Here is a 9,790-nt window from a genome sequence, read left to right as displayed (position 1 = left end):
TCCAATAATTAAGATTTTATAGAGCTCGATACATGCAACCTTTTTTAAGGGATTTGAAAGAAACGTATTAGAATCAGTGGGATTCGATATGTATGTAGAATCCGAGACTCTTAGAACTTGATACCTTTATATTTGGATCAATAAGAGCCGAGACAAATACTACAGTAACTGAAAGAATCGATAACAAAGAATTCGGAATCGTGACACTTGGCAAGAAATATTTTTGGTCTCGCAGTTTCATCGCTGTAGCTATTTCTATTGAAAAACAATCATATAATAGAACTGTACGAGATATATACTAAATGCAGTTACGTTAATAGCATTTTCCTCTGTGATCGTATATAATTTAAGTAAATATTATTTAAGTAAACATACATGAAATAATTTTGTTTATCTCTCTTCATTTACAAGCGACTGTGTTTAACATTTTATCTTTTAAATATAAATAAAATGAGACAAGTACGATATCTTTAAATTAACTTTTTTTGTTATATATAATATTTCGTATGTCAAAGCAGACATACGAAAATTATCGTCATGATCATAGATGAATAATTGGACACGTTGAAGAAGCGAATTGGAATATTTTCGAACTTTTGGAACAGAGCACAGCGTAAATAAGAACGCGATTAAAATTTGAAGAGTCGCAAATACGTGAAGATGGTCATTTTCACTATGAGATTATGCAGTTTTCTTCGAATCACACAATCATCTGGAACTGTCAATCTCCTTTTAGAGCATATTTTAGACTGGCCTAGGATCTAGAAAATTTCTCACCCTAACTCAGAAGTCGTATTATTGTTCGCAGTTGAAATGTAGGTCTGATTGGTTTATAACGTAGGAGAACCATCTTCTGTTGACAGGATCTTAAAAATAGAACACGTTTATTTTTATTGGCCGCAATGTTCGTGTCTACAAATCTGCCATGTACATTTACGGATCGAAGGAGGAGAAAGCAGAGCACGTTTCTTGTTCCTGCGTCTAGCCATCTTTCCAGCCACGAACAGTACTCGCCTCAACACAGCCCCAAATTCTAAAGTTTCATCGTACTGGCCCCGAGGCTATGGCAGCCGCCTCGGATTAGTTTTTGATCCTGAAAATTCAACTATCTACTGTAACTCTTAAACCAAGAGATTTACTTCTGAGTATTAGAAAGATGAGATGTTAGGATACTTCGACGTATTTTGATTTGGAAATTTGATTCCAGCTGTATGGATTCTAGAGAAGAACGATGTTAGACACAAAATGAATTGTCTCTAGTATGTGAAACATAATTCGAAATGCACAGGATACATAAGATGTGATCCATCAAATGACAGATTTGAGGAAGCCTATTACAGCTACCGTAACTGTAACCGAGTCGTTCATAGGCCAAAGATTACTCCATTTTTACTCCACTTCTTGAAATTTGTGATATTGTAACGTCAAAGCACTTGGCTATTTATGCTATATAATTTCATCAATTTTCCCTACCTTTGTTTTGTGCAGTTAACCGTTTGAGTCTCAAGCAGCGCGATCGCGCTGTTTAGATTCTGTGTCGAAAAGTTCCAGTACATATAAACGCTACGGATGACTGACGGTATTTTGTATTTCACTGTTATCTTCTCAATAATTTTTGTTGAACAAAACTCGAAATATTTATAAACCAATAGTACGTATATATAATAATATAGATGTATTTCATAAAAATAACAAATATGACGAGCGCTATTGCGCCGCTTGTTTTTCTTCGCAATCGATTTAGGACATCGTGCTGTTCGAGATTTTTCGACCCTGTTTTTTCGGAGACCCCTGGCACTCAAACGGTTAAATAAGCGTCTGAACTGTCTAAAGTCACCCAATTACCTAAGGTAACTATTTGAAGATTGTAACTATCCAAAGTCATCTAAAGTTTGACCAGTTACTAATGACTTCCGTGTTTCAGGAATGCGAAACGAGTCTGAGTCGAGCTCGATGACTCTAGAATTAGGATAATTTGATTTCAAGATCCTTGTCTTACGATCAGAATCGGGGCGGTTTGGAGCTACTCTCATGAATTCAGCGTCACGCGAGAAGATTTCAGATAGACCGAGGTAGAGCTCATGTTTGTTCATGTATCACAATATCAAGATATATCGCGACTGGTTTCGAGACATCGGTGTTATGAATGCTATTTGTTAACTGTTCTCCGGTGATTTGCAGAATTCTCTGCCTCTATAGAATGCATTCCGTTATCCGAAAGACGGTTTGTATGACCGAGTTTTATATTGCGCGTGTATTTCAAAAGTGCCACAACTCTGTCCAACGTTTCAGTCCTGTTAGAAGAACATCAAAATCGTCAAAGGAGTATTTCAAGGGTTAAGAATGAACGTAATTACAAGAATAATATTTGATGCTTTTTACCTACACTCTATTCTTCTTGCCAATATTATATTTTATAAGATAAATAATTTTTTTGCATGCCTATAAATATTTTTCAACTACAAATATTCTGAAATACACATTTAAGTACTGTCTGTGTTCGATTTTGTGAGTATCTTTAGTTATTCTTAAGCGTTACTTGCTTATTTTTATACTTTTCAAGCGTTGCTTGCGGATTTCTTCTATAAAGCTGCATTCACGATTTCGCAATAGTGTTTCATAATTTTTTGAACTTGATATGATTTTAGATCATTACAATCGGACCCTGCATGAAACTCTGATAGCTATAATAGAGCTACACGAATTTGTCATGATATCCAGTGTGTTTCGTATCATGTTTCATGTATTTGTCACGATTCATTCTGTGTCTAATGAACCTAACACACAATTTATGTCGCGCTTATTTACTTTTACTACGCTATAGATTGCCCACTATATAATTAAATCAAATTAAGTTAATCGTTATAGTCGAATGTTTCATATTTGATGTTATTGCTTTCGTAGTCTGGTGACTAAACATTTTGGTTGCAAATATGCGTTAATCTTTGAATCTGAAGTATTATGTGTCTGTTATTGGATTATAATCCATTTTGATAATGCAGATATTACAATAGATAGCAAAGTTTTGGTATTTTATACCAAAGAATACTGTAATTTTGGTATTAAATCTTGTAACTTCAAAGTCTTTACTACTTGTTTAATATATCAGTTTTATTAATATGCAATTCTAAAGTTATTGAGCGTGATCGATAATTGTTGACTCAATTCCGTTGACGGAACACTCAACCTTGGAACGTTAAATTAACAATTTACAGGGTCGAAAGTAACTAACAAAAGAAAAGGGACGTGAAGTGTTATTGAATTTGCTTTGTCTTTTGTATTCAGAATATCTAATTACCAACTACGAGAGATTTGATATTGTGTACAAAGAGCGAAGATTTATTTCGTAGAATAAAGAGATACATTCAAAATAGATAAAACGCTAAAACGTGCAGACTAAACTAAATAATATTACATTATTTCTTCCATTTGCCATTATTCGCGAATAAATACAATTTTTTCAATCGATTAAATTAATTATTGTTTTAAAGAGATCTTTTGCTATTTACACATTGTTCAAAATTTCTACGCGTGTTCGAAAGAAAGTGTTTAGCAATGTTTGAACGATACGATTTAACACGTATCGAAGTCTAAATTAATCGTATTTGCACGTAACGTGACAATACTTACGACATTGTTTTTGCGGCGGGAGGCTTCGCCTCCTCCTGCCGCTCGCAGTTTTTGTCCCTATGATTATCGGTGTTTCCCAAGAAGTTTCTCACTAATTTCCCCGAGTAAAAATAGTTGAGCAAATCTCTGCTTCACGATATCACTTTAAAACGAATATTCTCACTGATAAAAAATATATTGCCAATATCACACATATATATAGCCAATGGTGTCCTGTTTTATATCGATCCCATTTATCTCGTCTTAATATTGCCGTAGAGATCGAACGCGCTTCTTAATTCACGTTATTCCTCTGTTATATTTATCGTATTAATTATTTTCTAATACCGTACTCATCGATCTACAAAACAATCGAAAATACAATATATATCCGTAATTATTCTAATTGCACGGCGGCCGATCCATTGATTTATTGTCGAACACATTCGAGATTCGGTGTGCTATTTAAGAAACCGCGCTCGCGTTCGTGGCCCTCATTATTATCGACCCCTCGCCGATATACTCGCCGAAATAATTTTTCATCGTTATACACCGGTTATGTAATATCTCACGATGATCAGCCGCTCGATTCTCTCGGATTTTATCCATCGTCATTATCAATCATCGATTATTCTTTCGACTTATTAAGCGATCACTTTTTCATCCGATCTGTCAAATGATCCACCTGTTTCGCTCGCGAATCGCTCTCTCGCGCGGTACACTGTTAACCTATTTACTCTGACGACTTAATCGATGATTGCACGATCACTCGACCGCGCACCGTGTTTCCGTGATCGATTGAAAATTACACGTCCGCGCTCGCACAACCGTTGCCCTCGTTAAATTGATTTACAGACGCGAAATGACTAATTTTCGCAACATAAATGATTCTACCGAAACGATTTCCAACGCGGCAAACTTCCGTTTGCCGATTCTTCTTTCGAGGAAGAAGGAAGATGCTGCCGGACACTGTTGGGCACGCGACGATAGTGTCGTTTGCAGTCGCGTGACCGCCTCGATTAAGAGATCGTCGGTAATAATGTGGACGAGTTGGCAGGTCGAATTGTGTCGATAGAGTGCGAGTCGAGCGAGTCCACTGGTCTGGGGGGCAGCATCTCGTGCGTTTTCATTCGTAGACGTGTCTCGCGCGGAACGACGATGTATTTTACTCGTTGTTCCAGGTTGTCGTCAAGCAATCACCGATCAACACGTACCGCTTCTCGTCGAGCGGATTATCGCGAGTCGCGATCGCGCGGAATATTTGCACCGTTCTATCACGAAACGAAAGAACAAGCTGAAAAACGGAGTAGCACAGGCAGCATCACGAGAGCACGAGGATAAGCTGTTCGGTGGACGACGATGTCGACCCCTGGACGATCGAAACTACCGACAGAGTCACTCTGACAATGCGCATGCGAGCCGGGCTTCGCGCCAATTTCTTTCCCTCACATTGCCTTTAGAGTCGTTCCTCGTTCGTCACTATTTTATAGTCGTTCTTGGATTTATGAATATTACCACTTAATAGTTTAGGCTCTTATCTATAATCTTATTTATAATTTTATATATATGACGATAGAGAACATTTTACGTCATAACGCCAGCTTTGTTAACCCTATTTCGTTCTTTGAATCATTGTCGACTCAGTCGTATTTTTCTGTCGTTAAAATTTTTCTTGAATTAATAGGGAAAATACGAAAAAATCATTATCGATATCTCGATTTTTCGTTTTTTACATTTTTCTACATTTTTTTTTAAATCACGGAGAGCCTATTTGCTTGGCGAAATAAAGAATACGATTGGGACGTAAAATTTTGAGCACCGGCGAGGAATTCAAGAGTTACGATCACTGTTATAATCGTCGACTATCGAGGACGCTCTTCCATGAATATAAAGACGCGTTGTCTAAACTAGTAAAACTGTTGTAAAACTTGCATTTCAGTTATTGAAGTGCACGAGGTCGCTACTTACATTTCTTTGCGCTTTTATGGTATTTGGTATTTATGGTATTTTCGTGGCGCGTTCAATCTCAATAATACGAAAGAAAGTACTTTGCTCTTGCAGCAACTTCTTTTCGCAACTTTATTGTCGTCCGGTTTCTGGAAAGGTTCTCAAGGATGTTCTTAATCTTCTGTCATTTACGTTTTGTACTAGTTTTGTTGTCACGCTGTATGAGAGATGTTGAGAAAACATAAACATTAGTCGTGAATAAACTTTGCATGCGAGTGAAGTGGAACGTAATAAATATATGCAGAATTGTATACAAAGTAATAACAATTACATGCAAACTTTGTATGTTTTTATATCTAATACAATGGTTGCAAGCAGTAAATGTGAACTATTATTGCGTATGGACATAATTACTTCTCAGTTATGTTAAATTCTTAAATATTGTTGATTCTAAGACTCCAAATTTCACATTGGCAATATAAAAATATACATGTATCAAATATATTAAATTTTTGTATAAAATGTAATAACAGATAACGTTCTTTATTAAAGCTTTAATCCCTTAAAACCGCTTTAAGTATAAGTAAACTTTTAAAAAATAGTTCTTGACGATATTTGTCACGAAATATGTAGCATGAAATATTTTTCAAAGAATTTTGCGTAATTCTTTAATTTTCGAATTATGTAAAATAACGTTACTAAAAGAAAGAACAGCGTTACCTCTTAGTTTGAAGGGTTTTAATATATTGAAGAATAATTTGATTTTAATTGTTAATAATTCTCATGCAAACAGTTTTTAATTTTGTTTAAATTCACTCAGTAGTTTCTCGCTTCCGACGAAATAGTATTTCAAAACTGGGTTTCCATTATTCGCTCATATCTTACGGTTAAAGGAAGGAAGGATGCTGTAAAAGAGGAAGACCTATTTATCATACGACGAGGCCCAGCCGATCGAAACTGCCTTCCGGTAAAGCCACTCTCTCAATGGGCATGCGCATTAAACAATCACGCAAGAATTTATGTTAAACAATAAAGTCGTATCGATTCAGCTGTTTCTTCTATTTTTAATACCTCGCCTCTCGAGAGTGGATTTTCTTGCATTCACCCTTTTAAATTATGCAACATTTACAAAATTGCTGATATAAAGTCGCAAAATACATGTAAAAATACAGATTTTAAAGCAAAAGAGGAAGTTTCGTAAAATGTTCATACTTCAAGTGAAATAATATTTTTCATATTTAGAGTTATATTTATGCAATTGTATGTATAATATTGCGCGGAACGTTGCGATAAATCGCAATTATAAAATTTCAAAATTGATGCACAAATACGAATATCTTCAATAGGTATTTTTAATATTTGCAGAATTATTATAAATTTATAGAAAGCGCGCGTTGCGATGAATGTTTAGTAATCGTTCTACATTTAATTTTTTCATACCTTCAGCTGTTATTAATGGGTAATTCGAGTTATTACCTTCCTATAGCCTTTTGTAGAAAAAAGAAAGAAACGTAGAGGAAAAGTGTCATTGGACTATGCGAAAGAAGAGGTCATTTATCACCGAGCAATAGGGTTTGTGTGTTTAGAACTACTCCTTAGTTATCTGGATCTGGACTTCACATCAATCGTTGCCAACAAAGTGGATGAAAAATGAATGTTTCCCCTCTAAGGACAGTTCAGTTATTATGGATGTGCTGAAAATATAGATGCTTTTTATTTTCAAGGGAGAAATATGTAATTAATAAAATAATACAATGTTTGTAGATTTTTTGAATAATCACGCAACTTTATGAATTCATTTCTTCAAAGTTTTAAATACCTGTAAATTATGTATTATTCTTTTCTTGCTGCTCACTTTTTATTCTCATACACATCATGATTTTTAATATTACAGAATTTCCAGAATTTGTTGATAACAATTGCATGATTCGATGATGTAAGCCTTAATTTAAAATTAAGTCTTATTTTAAAATTAATATGAAAATATACAACTATACAAAATTAAAGTAAAATAATTATTCTTTTACATAGTAGAAAAACAAATATTCTATAGTTTTCAATAATAATCACTTCTGGTTATTTTGGAAGAACAAATTTATACTCGGGAGATTAACTCGTCCCAGGTGGTCGCAGTTTACCTCTCTTAACCATCGTCATGATATATCTTTAGTTTGATTGTATGATTTGAAATTTACCAAGGTCGATCCCGAATGGACGTGATTGCAAAGTCGATAGAAAATTTCATGCACGCCTCTAACGTGACTATCTACACTCGCCCAGGAATCCTATTTTCCCACAGCGTTACCTTTCCTTTCGTAAATCATATTCGCGGTAAGTTCATTACCTTCCCGGACAGAGACGAATTGCATTTGAGAAACGTGGCGAGAGAGTCAAATGGGAATAAATACGCTTCTTCTGATTTTCGAAAGGAGATTTGACGGCGATGTCTTGAAAATGAAAGATTCAAGCTTGAGACGGAGGTTTGCTGACGAAGAATTGAGATTTAAGGAAGAGAGGTGAAAATAAAAAATACAATTTTGTAGAAAAATGTTTTATATGGAAGTACGAAAAGAAATAGTTTACGAACAGTCAAATGGATATAGATATGCTTCCTCTGATCTTCGGAAATAGATTGGAAGGTGAAGTTTTGAAAATGAAATATTCAGACTTCAGATTTCAGAATGAAAAATTGATATTTTGCGAAGAGAATCGGAAATAAGAAATAGAGAAGATTTCATATGGCAGAACGATGAGAAAAAGATTCACATTTGAACAGAAACGTTGGAGATGTACGTAAAGTTTACGTAAGAAATAAATTTCAGGCAGAAATTTGGAAATAATAAATTTGCATTGCATGAAAATTTAAAAATAAATGGTTTACATATCGAAAGTTTTCGAAAGAAATTATAGGATTATTTTGAAGGGAAGAATCGAGCGTGTAGAACATTTTGTATAAGACAAATATATTGTAGCTTTAATTAGAGAGAAATCATTTATAATACTGACGATTCAATTCACAATATGATTACAGTATTAACGTTCATATTAAATGCATTCGATAACATTGCTTTGCTACTGCTTAATGTTACATGTGGAAATAATTATTACGTATCTACGACTAGAACAGAATTTACGTCAAAATTGTATACAATAATATTTATTTATAATCTATCGTTATATTAAAATTATCGTAAAATTATTACACATTTCTCATAAATTATCTACGCTGTAGATCTAGAAAAAGTTATGTTTCATTTAATTGTTGTGAAATATGAAAAATTTGTGCTAGAAAGTTCGTGTATTTATAAATTAACGGCGGAGGAAGTGCCGTGCATCAGTGGATGACATCTTAAATTCTATAAAGAGCAAAGTAGCATTTATCCCTGTCATTTATTATTATTATTAGTAAATTTATAATATACTTATACCTTTTTTTAATACTATAAATATAACATCAAAAAGATCGGACGATTTTAAAATACCTTTTAGTATTATAAAAAGATATATTTCTTTGTAATATTTGAAATATTCGAAATATTCAAAACATTATTTTTTGGTATATCGCTGAGTGCATTTTTTTATATTCAATAAACAAATTGATAACTTTAAACAATTCACAAATCGTAATTATATATTTTCATAAGAACTTTTAACAGATTTCAACAAATGTGATAATTTGAAGATGTAATGTTTAAAATTAAATAACAGCTACTATATGTATATTTGAAAAGAATTGCTATATCAGAAATAATTTCAAAATAAGAGATAACAAGTTCATTGTATTACTCATAGTATTAATGTGCCTATTTACACGTCAATAAAATTATTTTGTTATTTTCATAAATTTACTTCAGAAAATGAAGATGCAAATTTTGATTATCGTTTGACACGGATAGTATATTTTTTATGTTTGTACAAAAATTCGTTTGCACCATACAGAATTATACTAGCAATAAGTAACTTTTGTTTCTTGCATCGTTATCGTTTGTCAGTAAAATATACTCTCGCAATTACATTACAGTATATTGTACAAGATTATTATCAGCGTAATATTTCCCGTTCGATGTTATTCTTAGGCATTGAGTGCAACTTACTTAAGATTAATTTGATCATTGCTTATAGATATTATGTTTTAGTTTCCATCTTAAAATTACGTACTAACATTGGTAAAAAATATGTTTTTTTTTTTTAATATTTTCCTTCTTGCATCTTCATTGATCAAGAATGAATCCTT

General features: G+C 33.5%; 1 long non-coding RNA gene across 5 annotated transcripts; it reads right to left on the bottom strand.

The window, feature by feature from the left end:
* Positions 1-381: 381 nt before the first annotated feature.
* LOC126915391 (uncharacterized) lies at positions 382-4,928 on the bottom strand. 5 transcript variants are annotated; one of them, XR_007710181.1, is made up of 4 exons: positions 3,631-4,928; positions 932-1,093; positions 778-866; positions 382-718 (listed from the first exon to the last, which is right to left on the bottom strand). It is a non-coding gene; the product is annotated as an uncharacterized LOC126915391 (long non-coding RNA). The 5 variants fall into 5 exon arrangements; XR_007710183.1 differs by having other exon boundaries at positions 382-712; XR_007710184.1 differs by having other exon boundaries at positions 938-1,093.
* Positions 4,929-9,790: the final 4,862 nt, after the last annotated feature.

This window comes from Bombus affinis, chromosome 4 (assembly GCF_024516045.1).
Source record: "Bombus affinis isolate iyBomAffi1 chromosome 4, iyBomAffi1.2, whole genome shotgun sequence".
In the NCBI taxonomy this organism is placed as follows: Eukaryota; Metazoa; Arthropoda; class Insecta; order Hymenoptera; family Apidae; genus Bombus; species Bombus affinis.
Note: the sequence above shows the minus strand (reverse complement) of the source record. Positions and strands in the feature narration are given on the sequence as shown.